Source organism: Rattus norvegicus, chromosome 1, assembly GCF_036323735.1.
Source record: "Rattus norvegicus strain BN/NHsdMcwi chromosome 1, GRCr8, whole genome shotgun sequence".
NCBI classification, from domain to species: Eukaryota; Metazoa; Chordata; class Mammalia; order Rodentia; family Muridae; genus Rattus; species Rattus norvegicus.
Genome location: NC_086019.1, coordinates 179,635,642 through 179,652,541, shown reverse-complemented (window position 1 = coordinate 179,652,541; position 16,900 = coordinate 179,635,642). Strand labels below are relative to the sequence as shown.

Genomic DNA, 16,900 nt, shown 5'->3' with positions numbered 1-16,900 from the left:
AGCTTGAATTGTTTGTGAACTGTTTCTTCAGATCGTCCCCTTCACCACTGTTCTCTTTTGTCTTTAAACAGTGTCACGTACTAGTAACTCAGCTTGGTCTTGAACTTCCAGTTGCCTGACTGTCCTCACAGCATGACATACCTGCATCAGTCTTCTGACATAGAACCATGCTCAACTCCTATTTTCCCAGAGAAGCGGGAGTCTTACAGTTCAGTATTCCACCATGCTGTGAGTGGACTAGCATAGAATTCTGGCCGTTCTTAGAATTGATGTTTTTATGTGTAGGTGCAACATTTCAAACGTTAAGAACTTCTGGGGCCAATCCCATTTCCATTTAGGGATTTCTGATGCTCCAAGTCTAGACAGCAGCATTATTTTGGAGTTAATGGAGTTCATCCATTTCAAATTTATTATATACATAGGTCAGAATTCTAAAAGAAATACCAGTCCAGTTTGACTGGAGAAATGATCTTATGGGATTGTATCTTTAGAGCATTGAGAAAACCTAATGTAATCTATAACTTTACTTCTTTATGGGTCCCAAGACTCTTAGTTTTCAAAATTATTCATAGTCCTGTAATATAAAGGCCTAAGAATTCATCCTTTGAGAATTTTCTAGGCATCTCTATAAGGATTTCTGTATCACAAACCAATGTTCATGAGTTGCGATGAAAGGTGAGTGAGAGTGTATTTCTTTGAACTCACTTATTTCTGATATGTTTTATTGTTTTATTAGGTGTACTTAGTATCATGTTGAAAATATGGTAAGGTAGTTCTGTGTGTGTTTCTTTGGGTCTTCATGTGCTCTCAGTAGTACCTAAGAGGATATTATCATCATATATATAGGTGGGCAAGCTATGTATGGGCAGGCAGGACAAAACATGTGCTCGACTCATGCAGTGCTGTGGGTCAGACACTTTATTATTTTGAATATAAATAAATATGTAGGAAGAATTGTACTTGTTTTTAAAGAGACATTTGAAACAATTTTATTGTTACCAAATGGCAAAATGTGATTATTTTAGCATATGGGTAATTTCTTTGCAATATTGACAGTTTTGTTATTACCTCTTATCTATCTGAACATGTACTGTAATAAGATAAAAAGTTAGAGACATTATTGATACATTTAAGACAGAATTTCAGGTTTTCAACAAACATCTAATATCACAACTCCTCATTTTAAAACATCTTTACTTTAGGACAAAAGCCATAGCAATCATTTGCTGCCACAGAAAAAGGGATGACAAAGAGATGTCAATAGGTGGCTTTCAATTCTGTTTTCATGTTTGATTTCTTCAGAATTAAAAATTTAGAGTATGGCGTGTGTGTGTGTGTGTGTGTGTGTGTGTGTGTGTGTGTGTGTGTGTGTATGTGTGTGTGCGCGCGCATTCTCATGTGTGTGTACATGCTGAAGCTAGAGGCCATTGTTGGGTGTCTTCCTCTACTGCTCTTCTCCATTACTTGAGACAGGGTCTTTCACTGAAGGTAGCCTTGTTGGCCAGCAAGCCCTGCGTTCTCCCTATTTTCACCTGCTGTGACCTCTACTAGTTCAAGGGTCACAGAGTTGCTGCTGTTCCCAGCTTCTACATAGTATTGGGTCTGGACCAGGGCTTCCTGCTCACTCCGAATTTTACTCACTGAACAGCAGTCTTGCTCTAAAGTATGACTTTTAAAATCTCAAGATGCAAGGTTTTTTCCTCCCATTAGGGTTAAGACTCTTCAGGGACCCTTCTATTACTTCTCCATCGTACCTAATTTTTAGGAGATAAACAGTCTCAGCCACCAGTAATCTGCTATCTTTCTCAACCTCACAGACTAAATTATTCACAAAATATTAAAGATGTTCACTAAGGTTTAAATATTATGTTTCTATCACAAGATACTGGTGTTATATACTCTTGATTTATGTTGAAAATTTTTTTGCTGAATGAATATAATCAGTATGCTAAGTATTATGTTTTAAACAGATGCCAATCTGTAATTTTGTATCTAAGTATTTTTTGATGATACAGGGCATCAATATTAAATGAAAATTTAATTCAGTGATTTCATTTTGTTGAAAATATTTCTATCAGAAATTCATATTCTACTTGTATTATGCTGAATATGATGCTGCATGCTTTTCTCTTCCAAGCAATCACCAAAACATCCAAAAGTTTAATTCAAATGGAAGTGATCCTCCATGGAATGCACAGAGTCACCTGTGAGGATGAGTAAATTCCAGAGGTCAAAGGATTTTTGCAGTTCACACCTTAGCTCTGAGTACCCAGCATCTGAGAGCTCTGTCATGCTGTGCTTCTAAAAAATGCTTGCACAACCAATATTATGTCTAGGTCTGATGTATATTTTTGAGCATGGGGATCAAATTCTAGAGTTTTAAGAATGGCGGGGAAGCATACCACTCTATTCTTTATTTCTTCTGTCTCTACAGTCTTTGTAGAATAATGTTTGGGAAGTATCACTTTGTAAAAAACAAAACAAAACAAAACAAAACAAAAACTAGGAGGCTGGGGATTTAGCTCAGTGGTAGAGCGCTTGCCTAGCAATCCCAAGGCCCTGGGTTCAGTCCCCAGCTCCTAAAAAAAAAACCTAGAAAAATTTCAAAGAATTTGATTGATTCTGAAGCTGTTAACTAGAAGTCACTAAAACTGCAGTGTGCTTAAAGTCTTGAATGCCTTCAGGGTAACTGACTGTATTAGTGAGTGTTTTGTTTCTATGGTAAGATACCAGAGAAAATCAACCTAGGGACAAAATTTGCTTTGGATCATGGTTTTACAGGTCTGGTGGTGGTGAGGCAGAGTATCATTAAGGAAACCCTAGTAGACCACATATGCTCTCACCTCTCAATGGCCAGGAGGCAGAAAGAGCTCTAGGCCTTTTTTCCCTGGCAATATTGGAGATCAAACCTAGGGTGTCATGCATGTGTGACAAGTCACTCTATCACTGGCCTACAGTCCTGCCCTTATCAGTCTGTTTTAATAGAGCAATTTTCTCCAATTTCTCAGGTTTATGCTATTTAAAAAGATTTTGTATCATAATAGTGATATATTCTAAATAGGATTAAGTAGTTTAATTTGCCTAATTAAAGAAGTTAGATTACTGTTAATATAATTGCATATTTGTCACGGGAAGGGGCTTGCAAGAGGGAGGGAATCATGACCAGGGTGGGAAGGGGGTGAGAGAATGGGGGCTGAGAGCAGTCAGAACCTATTACATACATGTATGATACTCCTAAAGAACAAATTTAATTAATAAAAACATTATTATAAAACTGAACAAAGTCATATAATTTTAGAGCATTAGATGTAGAACCTGTGCAGATTAACGTCGTGGGCTGAGTCACTAGTTAGGTTTCTCCCCTCTCTTCCTCCCCTCTTCCCTTCCTCTCTCTCTCTCTCCCTTTCTTTCTTCCTCCCTCCCTCCCTCCCTCCCTTTCCTCCCTCCTGTCTTCCTTCCTTTTCTTCCTCCTCATTCCCTTCTTCCTCCTCCTTCTCTTCTTTGTTTTTTTGACAGGCTCTCCCTTGATAGCCAGGCTGGCCTTGAGCTAAAGATCTTGCTACATCTAGCTAAGTGCTCAGAATGAAGGCACTCATCACCCTTCCTCATTTCCAGAAGTAGGAATACATGCAGGAGTTGAGTAGTGGTAAGAGAATGATATTTAGGGATCTGCCCTAAGACTAGTGACTTAAAAAGTTATGTATTTATTTAAAATGTTTAGGTAAACTTATTTTTAATTAGTAAATTTCCATACAACATATTTTGATTATATTCTTTCTCTACCTCCAACTCTTCCCAGCAGTTTCCCTACCTCCCTACCCACCCGACTTCATGTTCTCTCTCTAAAACTAAAAACCTCAACCAAAACCAAAAAGTAAACCAAATTCACTTAAAAAGCTACAAAAAGATACTAAACCAAAGAGCACAAAACATATAGAGTTATTTTGTGTGGTGCCTACCCTGGAATATGGTTGATGTAGCTAGTAACACTCCATTGGAGAAAACTGAATTTTCCTTCTCCTAGTTGGTTATCAATTGCGAACAGCTTCTTGGTTAGGGGTGGGATTTTTTCCCCACTTTATCTTCTCAATGCTAGGAATTTGGCTAATTTGAACCTGTGTAGGTCCTGTGCCTGCTGTTACAGTCCCTGTGAATTCATATGTATGTATGTATGTATGTATGTATGTATGTATGTATGTATGTATGTATGATCTAGAAGATTCTGCTTCCTTGGCTACCACTTTTGCTCTTATAGTCTTTCACCTCCTCTTCCACAAAGATCTCAGGGCCTTGAGGGTCGAGGTTTGACACAGACATTCTATTTGGGGCTGAGGGGTCCAGACGGAGTCTCAGTCTCTCACTATCTGCACGTTGTCTATTTGGGGGTCTTTTATTAATTGTCCTCTACTGTAAGACAAAGAAGCTTCTCTTACCTGAGTCTCAGTCTAGTGTCTAAAACTTTTAAATTTGAATTAAAATGTAATTATGTCATTTCCTCACTCCCCTCTCTCTCCCCAACTCCGTCCATGTCTTCTTCATCTAATCTCCTGTGATCCCCATTACTCACTCTCAAATTCATGGCCTCTTTATTATTGTTGTTATCTACACACACACACACGCAGATGACTACAACCTGCTGAGTTCATCTAGTGTGGCTTTTCTGTACATGATATGAGGACGGATCACTTTGTATTAGATAGCCAACTAACGAATCGTCTCTGGGGAGGACTAATCCTTCCTTCCTCAGCAGTCATTAATTGTCTGTAGTTTTTGTCTAGGAGTTTCCTCACTTCCATGTTAACCTGAATGCACAGACACAGCTCCTTTTTTCAGTGGACAAGAAGCCTAATTTAAGTTCTTCATGTGGTAAACAATAAAGAATGGCTAAATATCACAATGAAACTTATATTTATATAGAGTTAATATACAGTAATGATAAATATCCTAAAATTAAGAATGACTAATATACAAAATTATCAAAGATAGATAAATAGAAAGGGAACTGGGAATAATTTTCACTATAGGTTAAAAGAGATTTTTTTGTTATTTGAGTTTTTAATAGTTCTGCTCCTATTTAAAACAGTCAACAAAACAACTTTGGCCTTTCACTTAGAATAGGTAGAATTACTTTAGGAGCTTCGTGTTGTGACCCCATATCAAAAGGAATTATGGATATTATGAGGAAAAATAATAAAAACAAAGTGTAGCAGAATTCTGTCCTTAAGCTAGAATAAACAACAAAACCAGACGGGAAAGTCAGGTTTTATTACAGTGTCTTCAGAGGAAATGGAGTCAGAGCGAATGTAGAAGCCAGGAGGATGAGGTGCTCCCATAACCTGATCCAGTTCCATGCTATGTTTAGGAAAGTACCACAGAGTCAAATTTGTGCAGTGTGTGTGTGTGTGTGTGTGTGTGTGTGTGTGTGTCCGTGTGTCCATGTGTGTATGAGTGTGTCCATATGTCTGTGTGTGTATGAGTGTGTCCATATGTCTGTGTGTCCGTGTGTGTATGTGTGTGTCCATGTGTGCGTGCATGTCTGTGTGTCCATGTGTGTGTGTCCATGTATGTGTGTGTGTGTGTGTATGTGTGTGTGTGTATATGTGTGTGTGTGTATGTGTGTGTGTCCATGTGTGCATGTGTGTCCGTGTGTCCATGTGTTTGTGTGTGTGTGTATGTGTGTGTGTCCATGTGTGCATGTGTGTCTGTGTGTCCATGTGTTTGTGTGTGTGTATGTGTGTGTGTCCATGTGTGCATGTGTGTCCGTGTGTCCATGTGTTTGTGTGTGTGTATGTGTGTGTGTCCATGTGTGCATGTGTGTCCGTGTGTCCATGTGTTTGTGTGTGTGTATGTGTGTGTGTCCATGTATGTGTGTGTGTGTATGTGTGTGTGTATGTGTGTGTGTATGTGTGTGTGTCCATGTGTGCATGTGTGTCCGTGTGTCCATGTATGTGTGTGTGTGTATGTGTGTGTGTGTCCATGTATGTGTGTGTGTATGTGTGTGTGTCCATGTGTGCATGTGTGCATGTGTGTCCATGTGTTTGTGTGTGTGTATGTGTGTGTGTCCATGTATGTGTGTGTGTATGTGTGTGTGTGTGTATGTGTGTGTGTCCATGTGTGCATGTGTGTCCGTGTGTCCATGTGTTTGTGTGTGTGTGTATGTGTGTGTGTGTCCATGTATGTGTTGTGTGTGTGTGTGTTCTCTGAATCATGCCTGATGTACCAGGTATTGCGCCTGTGATGAAACTGCCTCTTCCTTCCCAGGAGGCTGTCAGCATGTCAGCTCCGCATGAGCACTTATCCCTTCCATGCTGGACCGCTGACTGGCTTCATCTTGTGGAGCCTTGTATAGATACCCACATTTTCTCTGAATTCGTGAGCACATCAGCTCTGTCATGCTTAGGAGACTGCTTCATCTCAATCCACCCTGATTGCTGGCTCTCACAGTCTTTCTTCTCCCTCTTCTGTGACAGTCCCAAGCCTTGTGGGCAATATGTGGTACAGATGCCCCATTTATGGCTGAAAGTGCCACACTTTATCTCTGTGCTTCAATAATCCTCGAGTTTCTGCACTAACTGCTGTCCACTGCACAAGGCTTCTCAGATTTTAGTATTTTATATGTTTTCTTAGTCTCAGCGACCTTTGCTCCCACCCCTTATAGTTTATGCTTGCTTGTGTCCTCAGTTTGTGGCACTAGAGCGTTCTGTGGCTTATGCTGAAGTGCAGTAAGCCAGGCAGACTCTCAGAGCGTGATGTGGTGGTCTCTGCTTATGTTTCTCCACCAAGGAAGTGTCTAAAGATATTAGATCACAGACAAGATGGCCTGCCAGTGTGTTTCTCTCTCATTGAGCTCTGCTTTACCTGGAATTTTCTTGGTACAGAACTGGGATATTTCTTCATGGGACTGTTCCTGACTAGTTCTGTTGCTTTGCATGCCCCTAGTGAATTCTACTTTCATCAAAGGATCATTGGGTCTCTTTTCTTATTTTGAGAACACTGTATTCTTTCTTTGAGTGTACAGTTGGTGTCACATCACTGAATTCCCCCCTTTTCTGGTTTGAATGCATTTAGAAGACAATTTTTTTGCATTGCCATTGTAGGTTTTTTCAAAAATCATTTTATTAAGTTATTTGCCATTTTCATTATGTTGGTTGCTTTTAAGGGGAGTGATTAGAGAAAAAAATGCTTTTATTTCATGTGTGCTGGTCAGCTGGTACTGGGGTAAAATTATAAAGACTGGAGGCTGACTCTTGTTTAGGTTCTTGTCCCTGATCAAGTGGACTCAGTGGAATGTGGTGCTAACTTACATGGCAGGACTGTGTGGTGGAGCACACTGTTTGCTTCATCAAGTCAGAGAGCAAAGGTGGAAGGGGAAAGTGTCTTGTTTCTCCCACAGGCTGCTCCTACCGATCCCTAGAACTTACCAACAGCACCACCTTGGAGACCCAGCTTGGAATAGGTAGCTTTGGCAAACTTTTAAATTCCAGACTCCAGTGTCATCGTTAGCTAGTTTAATGACTCACTGTAGAAAGGTTGTAGGCCAGGCATGGTAGTACACATTTTTAATCCAGCATTTTGGAACAAGGGGCAGGCAGATCTTTGTGAGTTTGAGGATAGCCTGGTCTAGAGTTAGTTTCTGGGCAGTCAGGACCTTGCCTCCAAAGCAAGCAAGCAAGCAAACAAACAAAAACAAACAAACAACCCAAGAAAACAAAAAACAAACAAACAAACAAAAACCAGACAAAAGCAAAACAACTGCAAAGGGTTTATAAATGTGTTTGCTACACTTTCCAGGTCAAACATTTCCTAAACTTTATTGTCTATCACATATTAAGGCTTCTCTGTGAACTGTAAGTAACTATTATCATTCTGAATCTTTGAAGAGGCAGCATGTTTCAACACTGTCTTATGTAGAGATTAGCAATTTCAAATTTAGATTAAGTTGGTTGCCTATGTCACACTGTAGTGAAGCTGAAATTAGAATCCATGCCTTTCTGACTCCAATGGTTGAATTTTTCTGCCATATGGTCCCAGCTTATATAATTAAAACTTTTACATGATATATAATTCTATCTCTCATAATTAGATCTTCTATTGTCTCCTTTTGACCCATTTAAATTAATAAATGTATTTGTCCTTCATCTACTCACACATCAGCAATGCTAGTGCTAGAGGCTGTGAGCTGGCTTTAATGGTCATACTTGTCATGAAGAGTCTTGTCCTGCATCCCTACAATTCCTACACTTGGCTTATCTATGACAGGCTTATTCCTGCCAGTCTCTTTAAAGTCTGTGTTCATAGGCTTGCACGGTGCATGCTCTGTTACCCTTACATTGATATTTTCACTTGAAGTGTTTGCTTCCCGAAGCCGTTTTAAGCAAATGCTGGCCTCCATATGACAGCCCACATGTTGAGTTAGTATTTAACACTGTCCAAGACAATCAGCTCCTAAGTCTGGATGGGGGAAATTCTCTAGTGTCCTGTTATCCTGCACTGGGGCCTCCAGCTCCCCTCACACATTCTGGAGCCCCCAGCACTCATCAAATTACTTGCAACAAGTGCTAACTTCAGTTTTATAAAATCTAGTCCCTTCCTTACAGTGTGGAGACCAGGTGTGATGGAGACTAACTTCTCAGAACTCGGGGGGCGGGTATGCTTAGGAGACAGACAGTACACTCTACTGCTGTCCACAGTCATGCACTCACTGTTTCACAAAGATGAAGTCTCTTATCCTTCTTCATGACTTGAGTCTTAACCATGCCATTTCTGGACAGAAGCTTTTAGAAGCCTGCAGGCTTCCATCCAGAAGCATCACAGGAGCACCAGGCTCTTGTAGAAGCTTTGAAGGCTTGTTTGCCATTTCCTCTGTTATGAGAATGGCACCTTTCCACCATGGCATGCGTAACTCTCAACCAGAGTTCCAGAAGGAGAAGACAACAGAGTAGACCTGAATTGGACTAACACCCTGGAGCATGGCATAAAAGATGACCTGTTCTCACCGATCTGTAACACAAGCTGGAAATGAATACTTGTTGCTGTAAGTCACAGAGTCTTTGAGGTTGTTTTGCAACACAATACCACCTTGTTTACCAGTCCTGAATGTGTCAGCTTTGCTGCAGTCACAAAGAAGCCCAAGCTAGTTTACAAGCGCAAACCGTTTATTCTCAGTCCTGGATCCAAGGCTGACTGTGGCTGTGCTTTGCTTTGCTTGGCCAAATGTCTCCTTAGTTTGTGACCTGAGTTGAAAGAACAGTTTCTGTTGGGGACATGCTGTTCCCATAGAAGACCCAGTGGTAAAAGAGGCTTCATCAAATCCACACAGATGCACTTAAATCTTCCATAAAGGTAGGGCTATGCCTCATATTTTTATATTCTACTGCCTGGTAATGGGTCAGGAACATCTACTTTGTGGACTGAGGGGCCCTGGGAGTCCTTGGCAGAGGTTAGAACAGACAGTTGGAAGCAGTGCAGTGTAGCCACAGTAGACTTTTCCTTGTGGACTCCTTCTGTGGTGGCATTTCTCTTTCCAGTCCGCGGTGACTGAGTAGGTATACAGTACTTAAAAAGGTTGGGAGTGGTAGGTGAAATCAGCTTCATTTCACTCACTACAGACTTTTAAATTGTTTCCTTCAGTACAGGTTCCAGCCAAGGCTTCAGGGGCAACAAGAAAGAGTGTGGAGAAAGGTTAACTATCAGAGGGGGCTGGATCAAGGCAGATGCATTCTAGAGAGAGTAAAAAAACTTCCCACCTTGGAAACACAGTTAATTATGTTGTCACTTTCCCAGGACTCTAAAAAGAAATGGCTATGGCAGTAGCTGGTTTGTTTGACTCGATGCCTGTTTTTCTTTTACTTCCTCTCCTCTTCCTCTTCCTCTTCTTCCTCTTCCTCTTCTTCCTCTTTTTCCTTCTCCTCCTCCACTTTCTCCTCCTTTTCCTTCCTTGGGGCTCTAGGAATTTTCATGAGCCATTTAAAAGTAACTGAGATGTTGGTCAGAATGCTTGTAGCAAACAGGTGATATTTGCAGTTTGGTTGCTGAACTCAAGAGTGAGAAGTTCCTTTGGCTGATGGAGCCATTTCTCAGGATTGGCATTTGTGTCTTGGGCATGAATATCCATCTGAAAAGCCTCTTGTTTGTTGTATAGCCTGTAAAAGTTCCTACTGTAGATTTATTTGTAAGTTTTCATTCTTATTGTTAATTGTGGGAATACATGTATGTATGATATATGTGTGTGTGTTCTGGGGTAAACATGTGCATCACAGGACACTTTTATGAGTTAGTTCTCTCTATTACTGTGAGTTCCAAGGATTAAATGCAGGTTGTCAGGCTTATACAATAAGAACTTTACTTGCTGAACCATCTTGCCACCTCCACCCCTCCTACATTTATATCTGTAATGGGGTTCCCAGCACATCAAAAGACGGCTGGAGGAAAGTTTGGTAGAAATAAGAACGTCTTCCAATGTTTTATTGAAATTCATTCTGAGTCCTTAATTCTTCTTCTGTGTTTTGTATATCTATATCTTCTTACCTAGACCTTTTTTTAAAAAAGGAAATTTGATCTAGGAAGAAGAAATGCTGACTTTCAGGCAAACCAGTACTTTTATATATATTTTTTATTTTTTTGCTTGCATGTCTGTGTACTGTGTGTATGTAGTGCCTGGTACATACGGAAGCCAGAAGAGGGTGGTAGAGCCCCTGGAACTGGAGTTGCAAAGAGTTGTGAGTCACTACGTAGGCGCTGGAAATTAAACTTGGGTTCTCTGGAAGAACAACCAGTACTCTTAACCATGGCATCATATCTCCAGCCCAAACCAGAACTTTTAAAATTTATTATCACACCATGAATTTAGAAAAGAAGTTTTCTTCAAGATTAGCTTATTGCATAGTACCTGGAAGACATGGTTAATCACACATTGAATTTTTATCCTAGCTGCTGAAAGTGAAGATTCATTCATTCATTCATTTCTCTCCTCTGTTCTTCATTTTCCCAGAAGTTAGCAAGTGAGTGAGATCACTAGCCAGCTCTGCTTTCCTTACTGGGGAAAGTGCTAAACTAGACATTTTGTTAGTGGTCCACATATAAAGGGGAGCTCTAGTGAGATGTGAATAAAATATATTTTAGATAATGATCATGCTTTTCATACTGTCTAGCCTTCAAGGATAATTATTTATATCCAGAAATCAGATTCTGGAAGTAGAAGTTTTTGAAAAAGCAGACACACTTTGCTGTGCAACATTGTTACTGAAGAAATTCCCCTGTTGCTGGTGAATGCACATATTGCTTTTATAGTACCTGTGTTTTGTAAAAGTTGCTAATTGATGTGGATATGATGTATAATAAGGGGTAGCATGTCAATAACAAATATTTCCATCTTTCTATCATGGGAGTGTCCTCTTACTAATTTCTTAGTTGTGATTTCTCCAGAAGTTTTGTTTGCATAATTTGCTTCATACTTTAATTCCACAGAATGTTACTGAGTTCCTGGTAATCAGAGCACTTGTGTAGACTTTGCTGGAGAAATGAAAACGGACAGGACAAGTCTCTCCATGAGAAGACAGATGATTGAAAAAGATGAAAGATGTTAGATACAGAGCAAACTCGCATATCCATAAGAGACATGAAGGCCTTGTTCTCATTACTTAAGGCATGAGGGATGCATTCTAGTCTGAAGACTTTGTAATTGTCAAGAGAACTTGTCAGGGGACAATAACTATGGTGGTTCAGTAGATAAAGGTGCCTCCAAGCCTGACAACCTGACTTCTATGTGTGTAACAGCTCCTGCAAGTTGTTCTCTGATCTACACACACACACACACACACACACACACGTGTACACAAACAGGTATATATATATGGTACAAAGAAAAGAGAGAACCTAATAGAGGAAGCAGGGTTTGCATGTGATGGCTGGAGGTGAAGGAATACATCTCAATGGCCTTGGAGGAAAAACAGGAACAGAAGCTTAATGAAAGGAATGTACAACTTATTTTGAGGCCAGATTCAAAATCTTGAATTTAGTAAAGATTTTAGGGTTGGGGTGAGGGATGTGGGGGAGCTGTGCCAATTTTGAGCCTAATAGTGACATGCTTACCTCTGAATTTAAGAGAAATTCCTGGAAGGTTGTGGGTGGGATAAACAGTCACCTGAAAAAAAGAAAAGTTGAAGTTTCAGGTATCAGGCTATATAGAAATTAAGGTGAGAGGCAAGAAGGGGTTATTCAAGAGGTGAGAGGGAGTGGTGGAGGGGTTAGTATGCCGAGAAACATCTTGGAGATTACCAATGATAACACACATTTGTACTAGGAAAAGAGATAATTACAGACTGTCTTTGTTTCTGGTGACCAGTTACTTATTCAGGATTATTTTATTCGTTCGTTTATCCTTCATTATTTTGGGTACTTAGGATTTATCTCTGGGTCTGGCACACACAGACAGGCAGGCATTCAACTGTCGCACTTCACATGTAGCCCTAGGGGACAGTTTCCAAGTCCAGGTTTAAATATCCAGTCCCAATGGCAGCTGTTTCCTTTGGTGACTATCAGTGGCCAGTGCACTAGGTTGACGGTGTGTCTGTCTGTGTCCTGAGAGCAGCACGCCTGCTGCCTCAAAGCCCACGTGAACACGAGAGTGAAGGTCTGTGCAGGATGTTAAATGTTTCCAGTGTAGAACTGCCTATATTCAAAGTATTGTCGTTTTGTCATCTGAACTCATTTACAACACTCCTGGTCCAACAAATTGCATTTTAAAAGTATGTTTTATAAATTCAGGGAGCCAGGGAAACAGTAAGTTACTGACACAGCTAGCTTTTAGAAGAGAGGAAAATGAATGATCTTTGGATTATTATGTATCAAGTTACTCTGCTTGTACTAAAGTTTTCCTTTAGTCTGACCTAGTTTTAATAAAATAACTGCATAGATAAGCCCAGATAATCAGTCTATTGTGTTGAAGTCATTAAACAACACAAGAGCAGAAAAATACTGTGCTTATTGGCATTAAAGAAAAATACCAAATATTTTATTGATATTTTATACTCATATATTTAGATGCAAACTTGATTTTTCATTTAACAAAATCTTGTATGCCAGGAAGAATATGGAATATTATCAAATTTGGCCTTCTGTTTTGTTATTGGCTGCTGAGGCTGCATTGGGCATGGTGTTTTATTGGGGCTTTTGGGATCACAGCTGTGGATACTGCCTAGGCTCATCTGTGTTCTGCCTTTGACATCATTTGCTGGTACTTGTATGTTTCTGATTCTTCCTATATTATTTTGCAAAGATCTTTTTCTTTGCTTCTTCCCAGCATTACCGTCTCAGATGTTTAGGGTGTGGGATGGGATGGTGGTTAGAATCTCTGATTTCTGTGTTCTTTTTTGTTTCTGTTTTTGCCCCCCGCCCCCAATTTTTAGTTACCCATTTCCCCACAAGCTCTTGTATATTTTTGTGGTTACGTTTGGTCTGGGATCAGTGTTATCAGATAGAGTCAGCATGCCAGAGTGTGGAGTCTCACAAACGTCATGATGTATTACTTCCAGAGCTGGCAGGGTAGTGCTGCCAGGACTTCATCCTTTGGTAGTGTCTTCATACTCACCTCTCAGGGGTGTCTTTCACAGTGTGTTTGCTTTGCTAGGTACTGGCTTGCTGTCCTGACACTGAAGCCATTTGTTTCTTTGCATGCAGATTCCTCTGCTTTGCTTGGGAAGTAGATTTTCAGACTTTAGTCAATTCTCTATTTATAAACACTACTTTGGTTTCCTTGTGTTTTATACATTTGGGATTGAGCAGGGAAAGATTTCATAGCAGAAGCCGATTTTTACTTGGTTTGTGATGTCCTTAGGCTGCCAGGGATTTTTTTTAAATGTTTTTTTGAGAGGGTTTCTCTGTGTAGCTGTGGCTATCCTGGAACTCATTCTGTAGAGCAGGCCTCAAATGAAGAGATCCACCTGGCTCTGTAATTAAAGGCGTGTGCCACCACTGCCTGGTGGGTGTCAGTGGCTTTATTAGTGATTCTTGCCTAAAAGAAATGACTCATGCTAGGTATTTATGTGCTAGTAACCTTTTAGCTCTTTGTAAAAGATAATGTGGATAAACTCTAAAACCATTCATTTAATCCCATCCCGTTGTTGTCGTTGTTGTTGTTGTTGTTGTGCTCCTCCTCCTCCTCTTCCTCCTCCTCCTCCTCCTCTTCCTTCTTCTTCTTCTTCTTCTTCTTCTTCTTCTTCTTCTTCTTCTTCTTCTTCTTCTTCTTCTTCTTCTTCTTCTTCTTCTTCTTCTTCGTGTGTGTGTGTGTGTGTGTGTGTGTGTGTGTGTGTGTGTGAACAAAATTTCACTATGTCCTGTCATCCAGGCCAGCTTGGAACTCAGACACTTGCCTGCCTCTGCTTCTTGATTGCTGCAGTTAAAGGTATGCACCATAACTGGCTGATCTCATTCTTAAGTCATTGTTGTTAATACGATATGTTTGCTTCTTTTCAAACTCTGCAGACTGCACATTGTCACCCTAGTTTCCTGTTTCACATTCATTGTCGCACAGTTGCTTATCATAGTAACTGCTGAAAATCCAGTCTTGCAAAGAGGAGTTGTAGTCATGACCAGTGTGATGTAATACTGACTGCAGAGGAATCCATTTGTAATTGGCTGCTGATCAAAAGATGTTGTGTACTGCTGTTTTTTTCTTGCAGAGTTAAAATATCATCTTGCAGAGAGATGTAAATTCTCTAGCATGAGTGGCTGTATTTGAACGCTTTGAAACATGGTTTGCAAGCTACAGCTTTATGCATATCTCGTATCTACCATGACAACATATTTTCCTGGCACACGTCATTTAAAAGATGATGGTTGGTTTTGTTGTCCTTAGGCAAGCATTTGGTTCACAGAAGTTGGGACAAAAAAAGACCATATGCAATCTGCAGTTCTGAAATGAGACATTTTGCAGTGTGGTGCTTTGCTGAGTTCCGATTTCCCTTGCTTACATTCCCCCTGAATGCATTCTGACGATGGTGAGACACTCATAATGGGTTTGTCAGAGGCACAGTTCAGAACCTTAATCTTCTCCCTTTTGTCTTTAATGCAAGGAACTTATTTTAGACAGCTCTTCTGAGAAAAACAGAGTGATGGAGAAGCCATGGTTATCTGGGAAGGCTATTTTGGAACCTGGTTATTCCTGTGGTTTTAGGTTTTAGTAGCTCAGTCTTTTTCCTTTAAGGTAGCTCTTTCAAATGGAGGCCATCAGATGTTCCTTCTCAAGCCTGGTTGAGTCACCTTTCTCTGATTCACCCCTGTAGTGCAATGACTACACCAGGAACAGGAATTCGGTGGGTGAGTGTCTGGACAATATCTACTCTGTTGTGGCCACTGTCCTCATGGGTCACACTATTATCAGAGTTTAACTGTGACAATAGCAATTCTATAAGAACAGCTAACTCTGGACATATAAGGTCTCTGTTGGGGAAAGATTTATACAGTGCAATTCTGTTTTGAGTTGGCAAGAATTTTTCTTGCTTAAAAAAAATTGGTTTAGCCTCCCTAGAGTGTTAAGTGCTAAGTCAATATTTTGCTAATTATGCAGAAGGAGCACCAGATGGTCTGTGAGGGTGACACCCTATGGGTGGGAACTCTGGTGACTGCTGCTGTGGTGAACTTCGTGGTTCTGTAGCCATCATCCTCCATAGCAACACATCTATATGCTGCTGCCACCTGGGGATGACGACACAGTATTCTAAAAGTAAAGATGCTCCTAAGCCCCGTTCCAGAGAAGGCTTGGGTGCTTTGTAAATCATCCACAGCTCTTTCTTTCTGCCCTGCTTCCCTTTTTTTCTGGACAATAGTCCTGGATTTTTAGCTTGCTTTTTATTCAGTGAAGATTCTCACTAAGATAAAAAGCTAAGAGTTTCATTTTTTTTTCTGCAATCAGTTTGCAAGATTATTCACTGTTTTCTACCGCCTCCTGCCCTTCCGATCAGTTTTCCTATTTTGAAAAATGGGGGATAAAAAAATTAGTTCTATCCTGGTTGTCTCTGTACTGGGCTCTATTTGCAGCAGACTTAAAGGTACCACCAGCACACAAGAGCTGTGACACACATACGTTCAGATAAGCTACCCTAGCAGATACTTCATAGAGAGCAAAAGCTAGGATGGCAATAATCTCATTTTACCACAGGACACAGTTGGTTAAAAATGTACTTTGATTATATAATATTTCTATTTATAAAATTGTACTAACTAAATTGAACTTTGTGGTTTAATCAATGTTTATTGAAGGCTAAGTACTAAGGTATAATATAAAAGAAAAGACAGGAAAGAGTTCTCTCAATGGTTTCTAATGAAGGGAGTTAGCAGAAGGGGACACGAGCAAAGAACAGTAACACACAAGCCATAATGAAACTCAGTGTTTTGAATGCTGAGAAATTAATTAACCAAACAGTAGAAAGTCTGAAATGAGGTAGTACCGAAAAAATTTAGGAATATTCTGTCCTTGTAGGTCAGAACTTGGTTACTCAGTATCTCTGGAAATAAAAAAAAATAATAAGCAAGATAAAAGCATTGATGCCGGCTTGGTCAGAAAGGTAGCTTTTATGTAGATTGTCACAAGCAAGTAAATAAGTCAAGCTCTCTGTAGGCTAAGTGTTAACTCAGGAGTCTGTAGTCTATGAAGATGGGAGGGTGTTGCACCACCACCATCCACTGGTGAAGTCCCAACTTTGGAGTTTCAGAGGGGCAGTGTTCACCTCTTCCAAGTGTAATTCACTCCTTTTCCGACGGGACTCAGATTGATGACTTGGACATCATTCATGACTGTATACAATTGAGGCCTGGAGATGACTGAACCAGCTTAAAAGGCAGATCTGAGATCAACTGAAATGAGATATTAATAGATCCATGACAAAGTCAGGCTCCAGAGTGC

At 40.2% G+C, this 16,900-nt stretch overlaps 1 protein-coding gene across 16 annotated transcripts in view; it reads left to right on the top strand.

Moving 5' to 3' along the window:
* Sox6 (SRY-box transcription factor 6) overlaps positions 1-16,900 on the top strand; it is a 611,566-nt gene that overhangs the window by 116,702 nt on the left and 477,964 nt on the right. The window contains exon 2 of one of the 16 annotated variants that reach the window (XM_039106363.2): positions 14,345-14,401. The exons of the other annotated variants lie outside the window; for them this stretch is intronic. The gene's annotated coding sequence lies outside the window, so the exon portion shown is untranslated. The remainder of the gene's footprint in view (positions 1-14,344; positions 14,402-16,900) is intronic. 16 annotated transcript variants of the gene reach the window in all.